The following is a 14822-nucleotide window of genomic DNA, read 5'->3' on the forward strand; positions in this document are numbered from 1 at the left end:
ATGTCGAGGCCTTTTATCCTAACTCAGGGAGAGATTTAAACAAGAATCCTAGAATCTTTCATTGGCGGGTATCCTAGTGCTCTGTGTATCCAAGGGGACAGTTTGATTGTTCATACGTCTTACCTTAGAAAGACCCAAAGTGAGATTTCCTCACTCTACCCATCCACCCTAATGCTACCCTCTTGAACACAGACCAAGCAGCAGAAAACAAGTGGAGTTCTTGACCGTGTAAGAACCCTGGTACCTGAACAGGTGCTGTCCTCAGTTCTGCTCTGTGCACGCATGCGGTTGCACGCATACCACACTTCCCACACCATCTTTTCCGTGGCATAAAACCTATCTGTTCTCAGGTTTTTGAAATGCATCTCTGACCTAAGCACATACCAAATTCTGTTTACTCCCCGTAGTTTTCCTCTGTTGCTAAGAGCTTTGTGATCCGAAGTAGTCACTTTCTTTTCAAGTTCCTGATCATTTCCACATCCCCTACTCACCTCTCCATCTCAAATTGTCTGAGTTAAGTCCAGAAAAGTAGTTTCCCTACTTGTTTCATCTGCCTTTTTAGAGCTTAAACTCTTAGCAGAGTAAGTCAAGAATTTACCCAATATTGTGTTTTTGCCAAGCAAGCAAGCCTTCCAGATGGTGTCCTCATGGTTGAAGTCCCCCCACCACTACTTTATGTTACTTCTGTTCCTGCTTTGTAGTCTCTTACCAAACCATGTCCTCTACCTGGCCTGGCAGCCTGCAATGCACTTCCCAAAAGAAATATGTGTATATATCACCACCGTTTTTTCTCTTTTCTTTAAAGTGTTTTCACCCTTGGTTTTATAATCTACAAGACAGATATTATGAACTTCGTAATATACATAGCTCTCTACTTTGAGCTAATCTTTTTCTTTTGGATGAAGTTTTCTTTTTGGCCAGGTGTTGTTCTAAATAATAGCACTAATATTAAAAAGCTAGTATTAGATAATTACTATGTGCCACATTCGGTATAGGTTATTAACATCTATAACTTCATTTGATACAAACTAACAGTAATTCTTTAACATCTTTTTTTAATGTTTTATTTATTTTTGAGAGAGAGAGAGAGAGAATGGGGGAGGGGCAGAGAAAGAGGGAGACAGAATCTGAAGCAGGCTCCAGGCTCCGAGCTGTCAGCACAGAGCCTGACACGGGGCTCAAACCCACCAACCGTGAGATCATGACCTAAGCTGAAGTCAGACACTTAACTGACTGAGCCTTCCAGGTGCTCCTATTGACAGTAATTCTTAGAATATAGATACAATTCTCTGATTTTACCTATGAGGAGACTCAGGCTTGAGGAAGTTAAGTAACTTGCCCCAGGGCTACACTGTAATAAATGATAAGCCCAGGGTTTGAACCCAGAGTCCTAATACTTCAATACTTGTATCCCTTTATTTATTTTATTTCATTTTTTTTAAGAGCAGTGGTATGACCATTTATTATGCCTGGGAGGCAAGGGGAGGGAGTAACCTCAAAAGGCTGAAGATAGGGAGGGGAAAGTCTGGAGTCCTGTGTAAATGAGAGGAAGGTCTCTGCTGGCCTATTACAGAATAAGAGGAGAGTCTCAATAGATCATTCCTTTTGTTTCTTACCTGGGCTTCTTGACCTTCTCAGAATTCTTCAGGATGATATCATATAACACAGCATAAGCATCACGGATCTCCGTGACCATCAACCGGATGTCCCGGTACTCTGCCTCATCCAGCTTGCACACCAGCTGCCTATAGTCACCGACATGGGGCTGCTTGGCTGCTTTGGTCACAACATCGCGCCACTCAGAGAAACACTTGGAGATTTGAGTGCGGAAGCCTTCCAGCTTATGTGAAGGGTGGTCATCAGTTCAAATACTTTCTCCTGGACAGCCCCTCCAGAACTGTTCCCATCCTAGAGCTGAGGTATCTGCAGGTGGTGACCAGATTGACCGGCTCAATGGCATCCTTGATCTCAGACTTGAGACCCTGACAGAGGACCACGATCTTCTCATTGCAGTTCACTGGGCCACAAGGAGGACCTTTGTCTTCATCTTCCCCTTTCTTCTTTTCATCTTTGTCCTCCTTCTGCTGCTGTTTCTTCCACTCCTCCTTCTCTTTCTCCTTGGTTGTATCAGGTACTTGGATGTCCAACCAGGCCTTCAGATTGCTCAGGTTGGCTTCCTTGAGAGTTGGCTCCTTTAAAAATGCATCCAACTCAGAAGTCTTCTTGGGGAGGTGGCTCCCAGCAGGTTCTTTGTCTTGATACACAGGTTTTCATGGAACACGTCTACCTTGGCTCAGGCTTCAGCCTAGATCCTGAGCATCGCTATGGCTGGGGCGGGGGGCCTAGCATCCCACAAGAGGCGGAGTGAGCACGGGGACAGGAAAGTGAAAGCAGCACTCACCACCTGCATGACCTTCCTCAGGTAGCAGGGAGTCAGTGCTTACATTCTTATTACCCGCTTCCCCTCCCCTGTTGCCTTGCAGTATCTTAGAAGTAAAAATTCCAAGTTACATCAACCTCTTAACGTTCAACTCTGTGCATTGTTTAAGGACCCCTTAGGCTCTAAGGGGTTGGTTTCCCTTTATTTTCTATTTATTTTCCCTGAAATTTTCCAGGCATTTTTACCAATTGCTCCTGTGTTATGTCCCCCATAGTTTCAGGTTTTACAATTGTGTCTGAGGGATTTTTCTCCCTCTCCCCCTTCTAAAATTTAGCTTTGAGGCTTTTTGATGATCCTGGCAAATAGGGATATTCTTTCCTAGCTTCATTGAAGAACACTTTTTTCTAATGTATTCTTCCCTGTGTTGTTTATAAAACCAACTCTTAGCACTGTGCATGTAGCCAGCTGTTTGCTCCTTATACCCTGTTGTTGCTTCTACAGTTATAACCTTCCCTTTAAAAAAGAGACAAATACCACCCATCCACACCCACCCCCTCCCTCCCGACTATACCCTTCTCCCCAAGTCCTTGAATTATCTTCCTAGATAGCAATTAGAGCAGTTCTCCATTGTGGTGGCACATTAAATCACCTGATATAAACAAATCCCAGTGCCCAGGGGTTATCCCAAATCAATTGAATCAGAATTGCCAGAGATGGGTCCTAGACGTCATTAGTATTTTAAAACTCCCCCAGTATTTTAAAACTTCTGATGTGCACCCTGGTTAGGCCCCACAGCATTATGAACTTTGTCTGGCAGTAGCATTCATTCCCACTGGAATGAACAGAAGTGGGTACATTTTATGAATCTTGGCAGGCTTCATCTCCTACTAAGATTCATGCTGTAGGAAGACACCGTGCCTCTTAGCTTGGCTACAGCTTTGTTCCCAGACATGAACAAGTTCCATGAGGATTCTCTTCCGCCTGCAATTAGTAACAGCATCGTGCCTACCTCCTAAGGTCTGAGAATACTCCTAGCGCTTTGTGGTGTATCCGCAATCACGCTCCATGGAGAGCCCAGCACCTTTGGTGTACTTCCAGTTGCACACTTTTCTTCCTGTCTCTCTTGGCACTTATTGTTTTGCTGACTCTTCTCTTGTCGTTTGGTTTCCTCTACTTCCCTAACATCTTTTTCTTCCAGTTTCTCTTCTGAGAAGATCTTTTTATGCTTCTGTTATAATCTAGGTCAGAGAGACATCCTTAAGTCTATTCATCTTGTCTGGCAGGAAACAAACTAGCATTTAGAGTAGACTCAACTGAGGCAGGAACACAAACAAAAATATTATCCGTAAGATGTGACTCCTACTTTCTAGAGTTTACTTTTAGTTCAGAAGGAAAAATGAAGCGAGGCGCCTGAGTAGCTCAGTCGGTTGGGCATCCAACTTGGGCTCAGGTCAGGATCTCAGGGTCTGTGAGTTCGAGCCCCGCGTTGGATTCTGTGCTGACAGCTCAGAGCTTGGAGCCTGCTTCAGATTCTGTGTCTCCCTCTCTCTCCCTGCCCCTCCTCTGCTCGTGCTGTCTCTCTCTCTCTCTCTCTCTCCCTCTCCCTCCCTCTCTCTCTCAAAAATAAATAAACATTAAATTTTTTGTAAAAAGAATGAAAAATGAAGTTACATGAAAGCATCAACATTCTGGAGTCTCAGAGAGAGCATCTTGAGGAAGGTAAGTCTTGAACAGAACCTTTCAAGATAAGAGTAGAGAGGACACCTCAGCTTGATCTAACAACATTAGTGAAAGTGTGGTGGTGGAATTCAGTATGGATTATACGAAGGAGAATTTGTCCCAAGGGGAGTGTGAGATCTGAGGTAGAACATGAGATGGGGTGGGGTTGAATTAAGAGAGAAAGATAATTAGCAGGATAGTAAGAAGACTGATTCCACCCCACCTCCCATGTTCACAACAATTGCTAGACTCTGAAATGTAGAGGTCAAGCACCACATCTTCTATGTGCTTAGTCTAGGGCCTAACAAAGAGCAGTCATATAAAATATATTTAGGAATGAAGAAATTCTCAACCTCATGACGGTGTTATAATCCCTTTAGAAGTCAGGTGAACCGAACGGGCTCTAGTCTTTAGAAAAATGCAAGTAAGAACCATACACACACACACACACACACACACACACACACACATACACAGAGTTTCCCATATAATTACAAGGGGTTCAAGGACTCCCTGCAGCCCATTTAGGATCTCCAGGTTAATAATTGGTGATTTGGAGATGTGTGGCACTGATTTATGCCTTGAATATTATTCAGACTCTCTCCTGTGATTTAAACTTATAAGGAACTGTTCCATCAAGTTTTGGTAGTTGTAGAAAAGTTCTTTAAAAAAAGGCATTATGGGTAGATTTTATTGTTGTGAAAGATGCTAGCTATTTCTGTGAACGCAGTACAAAGTCTACTCTAGGCGGCTTGTTCAACCAATTCATTCCCATAATTCTAACTGGTTTTGAAAAATGAATGAATGCATTACTATTTTTACAGAGAGCATTCTTCAGTAAAATCATAATGTTATCCCATGATAACACTGAGTTGCTTTTGTGGTTTACCTGTGTGGCCTGATCAGTTAAAGAAAAATGAAAAAAGTCACAACAAATTGTGTCAAAAGAGACAATGTTTCCCACCATTTTCTTTTACTTTCTGTGAGGGATGGCAAGAATACCCTTCAGTTAAATGTGAGCAGTACCACAATAGGCACTTAATACCTGCATGTCTGTTTGAAACTATTCAGTACTTGAGTGCAGGGTACAACTAGATAGTGTTTTGACTAAGAGGAAGTTGAAGAGGGGAAAACATTCTTTTTTTTTTTTAATTTTTTTAATGTTCATTTTTGAGAGATGGAGAGAGACCGAGCATGAGCAGGGGAGGGGCAGAGAAAGAGGGAGACACAGAATCCGAAGCAGGCTCCAGGCTGTGTCTGCACAGATCTCGATGCGGGGCTCAAACCCACAGACCGCGAGATCATGACCTGAGCCGAAGTCGGATGCTTAACCGACTGAGCCACCCAGGCGCCCCAAGGGGAAAACATTCTTGAGTGAAGATTTTGATATTACTGTCCAGGCATGGGATTCTTTCCTGTTTGTTACCCCACTCTTTCTGAGCTTTGCTACCATGTTTTGTATTGGCCTGCTCTCAAATCTCTGCACCGAAGACCTTGCTTGAAACATATTTCTCAAACTCTTTTTTTCCCTATATCCTCATGGTTCTCTCTGAGTGCCTTGTGCAAGGGCACTAATCAGAAATAGTAGAAAGAAGATGTGACACAGGATGGCAGGTTGCCGTTCTCATCACAGTTTTCCATCCTCACTGCTCCAGTGGCTGGGAAGGTTTTAAACCAATCATACCACTGATAGCCACCAGTGCAAGGTGGTGATTCAATAGTAGCTATTTAGAGCAGAAATAGAAGTAAATATAATATCTGAATTCATCAACTACTTCTGGAACATTGTTAGGAGACCCTCCCTAATGATAGTACTCAAAACATCAGCAACCAGTTTATCTAGTCTAAGCAGCTGTGTTTTCTTTCTAAAGCAAATGGCCTTGGTGTGAAATGCATTTATTGATGTATTACCTCTCTTACACATCAATCATACATATACCATTTCAGCTAATCCTTCAAATAACTCTAAGACGTTCCCATTTAATAAGTGAAAAAACCAGTGGCTCAACTAGGTTATTTTGTTGGCCCAGGGCTACTTACCTGTTAGGTGATAACCCTGAAATTTGAGTCCAAGGCAGTTGGCTTCTAAAGGTGCCTTACAACATTTCCCCTTCTAATGAAGAATGTTTACTCACACACCCTACCTTCCCTCCCAGCTCTGTTTCTAGGACATATGTGACACTTCAGTGAGGGCAAAATTTAATTGGCATTGTTATCAACTTCTCTGGAGTTGTGAACAAAGTACAAATAAAACAAGATGGGAAGTCCACAGTTTTGCACATAAGCGCCTTTGCCATTAACGCCAGCAGCTCCTTTAATCCTCTCAGGCGGAAATGATCAAGTGTATCTCTTACAAGGAGTACACCCATACTGTTTTCCAATAGAAGAGTAACATATATCTGTTGAGGATGACCTAAATTGATCTATTCTTTAGTAAACCGCAGAAGTTGGGTTGTTCTGCTAATCTGTGGATGAATGGTCTTGTAAACATGATCCCAGGAGACTGGGAGTGACCTTGTGTTCTCTGTGGATGTGGCTTTGGATCAAGGAGTGTAAGGCCAATGGGAAGCAGCCTCATTTGACCTTTGAGAGCTTCATGTTAATGTGACTTTAAAATATCCAGTGGCAAAACTGTCCCCCCACACACACACACATATAACATGTAGACTGGGAGTTTGATATTTATTTAGTCTTGTGAAAATAAAAGTTGAACTTAAAGTAAGTACATGTTGGGGTGCCTGGGTAGCCAGTAGGTTAAGCATCCTACTTCAGCTCAGGTCATGATCTCATAGTACGTGGGTTCGAGCCCTGTGTCCTGCTCTGTACTGACAGCTCAGAGCCTGGAGCCTGCTCCCTCTCTCCTCCCCTACTCGTGCTCTGTCTCTCTCTCAAAAATAAATAAGCATTAATTTTTTTTTTTAATTACATGTTTATTATAACTCGGTTCACTTCTCTTTTTTTTTTTTTTTAACATTTTCATTTATTTTTGAGAGGCAGAGAGAGACAGAACACGAGCAGGGGTGGGGCAGAGAGAGAGGAAGACACAGAATCTGAATCAGGCTCCCAACTGTACTGCATTCAGAATCTGAATCTGAGCTGTCAGCACAGAGCCTGATGCAAGGCCGGAACCCACAAACTGTAAGATCATTACCTCAGCTGAAGTTGGCCGCTCAAACGACCGAGACACCCAGGTGCCCCTCTAGGTTCACTTTTCTAGCAATCACCTTCATTTCTGTAAAACTGAAACTTTATTAAGCAACTACTTGTGCCAAGCACTAATGCTGAACAGTTCCCTGTCAATTATTGTATTTTACCCTCTCAGTGGTCCTCTGGCCTTTTTAAGCAGGATCATGCCAAAAATCAGGGAAGAGCAGTGTGGTTTTGGTTATAATGACAGTGATTTCTCCTTATCAGGATAGGTTCTAAAATAGTACACTTGTACGACTTTTGTTCTCTTTTCTTCCAAGAAAGGATAAATGCTATTTATGAGAAGCTCAGTTTAATAATATCAGATGAGCAGAATTCTATTTTTTAAAAAGTTAGATTTGAACCAGAGAAGTTTGAAGACTGAAGGCCCTTCCTCTAAGTTCAACACAAGAGCAAGTCCAAAGGGTGTTCCATGCATCTTAAAATTTAAATTCAAATTTGGCCAGTGAGAACTCAAAGCTAGTATCACTGTTGATCCTATAAAGAGAGATGTTTCTAATTAACTAACTTTAAAGCCCTATCTTAATCACTTGGAGCATTCTTGTGCACATCTGCGTTGCAGGACTAACTGGATTACCTCCATGGTGTGTGTGTGTGTGTGTGTGTGTGTGTGTGTGTGTGTGTGTGTGTGTGTTTAAAGCAATGCTATAACTCTATCCAAATGCGATTCAGCCCTGCTTTAAAGTGTAGAAGCAAATGTGTATTTGGTAACATAGTTTAAAAATTGGACCCCCCCTTCTACAGTCTATGTTCTTTTCTTGTGAATTGGGCTTGTTTGTGGAGGACGCCCATCTCCAATACAGTGACACATACATCCCAGAGCCTCTTCCCCCTCACTTCCATCTAGCCTCAATGAGCACCAGAGCCAGGGCTCTCATATGGTTTTGCTTCCTCTGACAATGACATCAGTATCTTTCCATGTGCCTTATTTTTATAAAATTGTGCCCAGAATGAGTGGCGATGCCAATAAAGGAAACTGAGTCCTAGGAGTAATTTTTCATTAGAGTAAATGAAATGATATGATAAACAAGTAAAACCCGATGTGACAACATGGCACAAAGCTGTGATACAAAATGTTTGTTTCTATTCCTGTGAATGTTTTCTAAAGCTTTTATTATGCCTTTCGCATGTCTTGCGTGTATGTATACTGATCGGTGGAAACATGATTCATGTTCAGATATTTATTTCTATCAATGAATGACCAGATGGTTCTTGCCTTCTTGGAAGAGAACCACTTTCCCTGTTCAGTAACTGAGGGACATTCTGTGTAACAAACTATATAGGATGACCGACTGGCCCAAGTGAGAAACCCGCAGCTGCCTTTCTCTACTCTGTAAACTTGGCAGAGGCTCACACACGCCTTTATTCTTATTTTCTTTCTTAATTGAAATAGTTCGCATATTTTCCGTACCAAAGTAACACACGCTCATTGTCGAAAACTGTGGCAATACAGACAAAAATAAAGAAGAAGAATGCTTATAAATTGATTTTTACTACCCATAACTAGCCACTTGGAGATTTAATGATGGTGATGAGGATACAAAACTGATGTTTATTTGAGTGCATACTCTGCTGAACACGGTGCTAAATGCTGTACGCAAATTAGTTTATATAATTCTCCCCCAACCCACTGATGTAGGTAATGGTATTAACCTCCTTTCATAGCTGAGGACACTGGAGCTCAGAGATGTGAAATGAATTAGCTGAATCACACAGCTAGTGGCAGACTTTATTGAACCTGGGATTGCCTGCTAGCCCCATTGATCGCTAAGAGTTAGCTGATTAACTCTTCTGTCGGATAGGTTTCCGATAGTTTTTTTCACTTTTGCACGTTCCCCTTCAGTTGTATTTATGAAGCTTTTGATACGTTAAAACACTTTATTTTTACACAGACAAACCTATTCTTTATTTTTGTGGTTTCTACCTTTAGTGTCACGTCTAAAAAAGACCTCTCCTATTCCTAGATTATAACATGGGGGGGGGGGGTAGAAATGCTAACAGTACCAGAAGAAAATAATCACAAGCCAGAAAGCCAAGGTGCGGAAGTTGACACCAACAGGAAGAGAAAGGAGATCTGAGATGTGTCTGAAGGCAGTGGCAAAGGGGAAAATGAAACTGTTCCCTTATTATACCCATCGAGGGCAACCTGTTCAATAAACCAGGTGCATGCACTTCCATTCTTGCCTCCTGTCCTCCCCTTCAAGGTCCTACAGCAGGCTCTGGACTAAGAGGAAGGACTGGAGGAAAAGAGAGGAGGGCTTATTACATAGCTGAAACTCTTGGAGGGTCTCTCATGTGCATCCAATGCCTTCTGTCAGAGGAGGCAAATTCCAACTCTTTTGTGTGGTGCAGAGGTATGTTCTTTTGAGACGCTCCTGGGAAGACCTCTCACACAGAGGTAGGTACTCCTTAGCATGAACGAAACCCTCCCTGCATGACCTCTAATCAGATCCTTCTCTCAGATCCTGCCCCAAGGGTATCCTCCTTGCCCCGAAGTCAACCTTCTTGAGCATAGTCCTTTCAGTATGGATCTTGTACGACTCCCCTCCACCAGGGCCACGGGGAGGGCATGGGAGGAAATCAGGCGTGCTTTCCCTTTCAAATGGCAGAAAGGGGAGCTGCTTCCATTGCTTCCTTTCTCCTTACCCTGCCATGTGGACAATCTCACTTAGCCTCCTACCTTCCAAATCTTGAAGTCAAGGATATCGTCAGGATAGCCCTATGCCCTAGATTTTAGGGGGGCATGCAGTAGGTTCTCCCAAGAACACTTCTGAGCTCTGTTCTAGGAGCAGGAGGAGAGGGCAGGTTTTTGAGTTTCAGCAGCTTGGCAGTCATCCAGTTTGGGGAAAGAGATGCCAACCTCCCCTTCTGGCAAACATCCCAAATCTCTGTAATAAGAGGTTCCCATGGAGCCCATCTACTCCTGTGAATTTCCTCCTGGTATTTAGGCTGAGAGGGTGATGAGTAACAGTCACGGGGCCAATGTTTCTACTTTTAGTAAGTCCTGCAGAGGGGTGTCTCACACCTCCTTTTAGCCTTTGTAGGTATTAATCCTCAGGGTTAGGACCTCAGCTGAAATTCCAGGATAGTAGGAAAAGGCCCATTTTACACGTATGACATAGAGTTATTTGGGGTTGTGAACATATCACATGATAAAAAGTTTCTCATTTTCTTTTCTAAAATGTATCGTTAGTTATCACAGATATTTTCTCATTCGTTTATTACTTTTTTAATAGTGACCCATGCCATTAATAAATTCATACTCGTTTCTTCTAGAGGTATAGCTCTATTACAATAAAATGAAAAAATTATGTCAGAGGAGTGCTCTGTATTGCAAAGCCATTTCTATGTCACAGTGTATAGTCCTTTGAAGCAATATTTTGTTGATCATGGTGACAACAAATTCAATATATCTGATAATACTGCATAGCAGGTCTTCATTCTCTTTCCTGTTGATGTGACAGTCACTCTTTAATGAAACCTTATTTTGTATACTATTTGCATTGTAGATCAGGAATGAAGAGCTGAGTTTGCTTAAGCAAGAGCTGAGCTGTTTATACTTTTTATATTCTTCTATCAAGAAATAATTACCCTTCAACCAACCTTACCTCCTTCTACTTCACATATGCAAACCACCTGAAATAAAGCACACTCAAACACCCAAACCACGCAGCAGTATACAAAAACAATCAGGACCCAGAAAGCCATAAAATAGTGTGTGCATAACCCTTTCCACTTCCTTGTATCAAGGCAGCCATTCCTTCAGCAAGTACATATGGAACATCTACTGTGGGCTGTAAACCTGGGAGGCAGTAGAGTTGATTTTGCTCATTTATTTAGTACAGGGAGGAAAGAATAAGATTTGTTTTAGCTCCAGTTCTGTAAAAACAAAATGTTTTTTCTGGCTTAACAAAGATGATACCGTAGTAAGACTTTAGTATCTCTTGGTTTGTTGTCTATAATTCTCTACTGGAATCCATCTACTACACATGGATTGGTTTTAAATGGCCTTCAGCACATTGGTGCAGGCACATCTGGCTGGTTGCTCTCTCTACTCCTAAACTTACATTCAATTTTACAATGATCTGACTTTTGACACCCTTAGAACTTGGTTGTACCTTGGCATATGTTATTGAAATGTTGAATATTGAATTTATACACAGTATAAATTAGGGTGCGCACTAATTCAGGTGGTATATGCAATACTTTAACATAGCCCGTGCAACAAGACGCAGACTCAATACATCTAAATTATGGAATAAGTACATTTTTAAGATTACATGAATTTTTTTGTTTGTTTTATATGAGAACTCCACCAAATAGTTACTTTTCCCAGGATATTTATTATTATTAACATTTATGGTTAAAAGTATATAGTTTCCACTTATATCCAATGTAGTATTAAAAGATATTTGCATCTCTCTGTGCTTATGACCCACAGTGATACAAACTGTGAATGTATATAATTCTCCACTAAAAACATTTGCTCCTATTCAAGAACCCACTATTCAAAGAAAACGTATTTTAAGGTGTAAACAACCTTCTGCCAAAAGGGGCACCTGGGTGGTTCACTCCATGAAGCATTTGACTCTTAATTGCAACTCAGGTCATAATCTCACAATTCGTGGGATCGAGCCCCATGTCGGGCTCTATACTGACAGCATGGAGCCTACTTGGGATTCTCTCTCTCTCTCTCTCTCTCTCTCTCTCTCTCTCTGCCCCACTCACACACAAGTGCTGTCTCTCTTTCTCAGAATAAATAAACTTGAAAAAAAATTTTCTGCAAATAATGTTGAACCTCAAAATAATGGATTGTTGTGATCTTGAAACAACCAACATACTATCTCTTTAAAAAGCTTGAAAGAGGAGGGGTGCCTGGGTGGCTCAGTCAGTTAAGCATCCAACTTTGGCTCAGGTCATGATCTCACAGTCTGTGAGTTCAAGCCCCACATCGGGCTCTGTGCTGACAGCTCAGAGTCTGGAGCCTGCTTCAGATTCTGTGTCTCCCTCTCTCTCTGCCCCTCCCTCAGTCATGCTCTGTGTGTGTGTGTGTGTGTGTGTGTGTGTGTGTGTGTGTGTGTCTCAGGAATAAATAAAACATTTAAATTTTTTTAAAAAAAAACTTGAAAGAGGAAAACTCAGTCACATGTTAAAAATGTCTAATTTTTCTTCTATTTGTTTTTCTTATGACAGCAGAGATTTCAGTTTGAGTAGGCACTCCATAAATACCTGTTGATTGACTAATAGTTTAAGGAAATGTCTTAGAGTTTCAATAATTGGTAAGATTTTAAGGAAGGACAAAACGTAGGTACAAATCTCTCTCTATTGCCTCACTTTGGTGAATCTGCCGCTTTTCTAGGCATAGTAATCGATGCCTACATGTGTCATCCTCACGTCTCCTCAAAACCTTCTTTATGATGTTTCCTGTCCAACATCTCTTACAGTTTAGCAAGTCAGAAACTGGCTATAACAGCCTTCTGTGGGATTAGGCCCTTAAGAATTGCAAATACTGAAACTACTATACAGAAAAGATGAAGTAAGTTTTTAAAACAGTAGCATAAGAATAAATCTATAACATGAGAAATAAAAGATACTATAAAAATTAGTGCATATTTTTAAAGGACTAAGTAGAATTTTTATATATTCATTAAAATGAACTCCATGGATATGTTAAGCATTAGACGTGTGTGAAGAGAGAATTAGTGACCTAGAAGCTAGATATTAAAAAATAAAAGGATAAGAATCCAGCACATGTCTAATAAGACTTCCAGAAGGAAAATTAGAGAAAGTGTTAGAGGCAATATTCAAAGATTTGGGCAAGAAATTTCCAGATTATTAAAGTCATGAATTCTCAACATCATACATATATTTAGTTTTAAAAGGTCAGAGAGTACAAAGAAGTCTGTAAAACAAAGCAAAATCCCTTTCCCCAGTCCTTCCCACCCCTAAGCTCTCCCACCTGTAGAGTCTACCGCTGACAAAATGTTTAAATTTTCTTGTCTTGCTCTTTCTTAATCTTTAAAATAGATATGATCTATTGACTTCCTATGAGTAGAAATTATTTAGTTAGCTCTCTTAGAACACGAGTATCCATGTGCATGAGCACGGGTGCACACGTGTTCACGCACATACTTTCCCTCACCCTATCCTTCCAATATGGCTATACCTCAACTTTTGATTAATTAAAGATTCTGTGTTTATAGCATTATTGCTATGTAAGTATGTTTCCTGCTGAGCATCGTGGTAGTTTGTTTTTTGTTTTTTGTTTTTTTTTTCTTGAACAACTCTTTACCTTTTTCCTGGGGCTAATTATTGCTTTGACTTTATCTGCTTAGTTTCTGTGTCACCATCATAAACTCGTTCCTAAGCTTTGTGGCTGTCACTAAGTCATCATTTTGATATGGTCAGTCACATTAGAAAACCTATCATTTCCATGTTTGTTCTTGGATACCCCCTTCCTGGAGGACCCCATTTTTTTGCCCTCTGTTCCTTCTAGTTGCTTTCCGGGCCCTTGAATCAACTATTTCCTGGATCCCATGTCTGTCTCTTGTTTTATGTTCTCATCTTAGTGTGCTGTATATACCTGTGAGGTATGCACATGGGAGCTAAAATTTCTTAGGAACTTGCATGTCTAAAAATGACTTTATCCGGCCTCATATTTGATTGATATTCGACTGAGTTTTGAGTTCTCATTGAAAATCATTTTCCTCTTAAGTTTGAGGTAATGTTCTATTGTTTTTTACTTTTTGAACTTCCTGTTGAGAAGTCCCATTCTTATCTATTTCTGATCCCTTGCATGTGACTTCCTGTTTGCTCTCCCAAAAGGTGTTAGATTTTCTATTTCACCTCTGATGTTCTGAAATCCCATAATTCTGCTTGGATTGGATTTTTGTCCCTTTCTTATGCTGGTCACTCATTCCTTTCAGCACTAAGGATTTTCTTATATTTTTCCTTTGGTTTTCTCCCCCATGATTTTCTCCAACTCCTTTCTTCAACTCCTATTCACCAATATTGAACCTTAAATGGACCTGATTTTGTTTCTCTTCTCCTACTCCGTTCTTTTCATTTTTGTTTTTCTGCTGTCTGTAAAATTTTCTCAACCTTATCTTCAAATTTTTCTAATGATTTCTTTTTAGTTATGATATTTTTATTTGCAAGCACTCTTTTCTGTTCCTGAATGTTCTTTCTTACTGCATTCTGTTTTTCTCACCATGAATGCAAAATCTTATTTTATCATTGTGGATATGATAGGATTTTTTTGTTTGTTTGTTTAAGTTTTCATTTACTCCTCCCTCTGTCTCAGTGTCTTTCAAGGTCCTTTTCTGTAGTGGTTTGCTTTGTCATATTTATTTCATGTTAATAGTTTTCTTCAAATGTCTGATGGTCCCTGGCTGTCCTTTCAGATTTGAGAGTGAGACCCTGAAAGATGTTTAGAATTTCGGAGACAGGGCCTATGGACTAGTGACCATTTTCATGGAATGAGCAAACAAGGGATTCACTTGCGGCACCCCCACAT

The 14822-nt window shown here is 40.8% G+C and overlaps 1 protein-coding gene and 1 pseudogene across 20 annotated transcripts in view; one reads left to right on the forward strand and one right to left on the reverse strand.

Annotated features, from left to right (window-relative positions):
* GTDC1 (glycosyltransferase like domain containing 1) overlaps positions 1-14822 on the forward strand; it is a 396458-nt gene that overhangs the window by 301332 nt on the left and 80304 nt on the right. The gene's annotated exons all lie outside the window — the stretch shown is intronic.
* Positions 1602-2410, reverse strand: LOC109270594 (proteasome activator complex subunit 1-like; annotated as a pseudogene).

Source organism: Panthera pardus, unplaced genomic scaffold (genome assembly GCF_024362965.1).
Source record: "Panthera pardus isolate Hobbes unplaced genomic scaffold, ASM2436296v1 HiC_scaffold_10, whole genome shotgun sequence".
NCBI classification, from domain to species: Eukaryota; Metazoa; Chordata; class Mammalia; order Carnivora; family Felidae; genus Panthera; species Panthera pardus.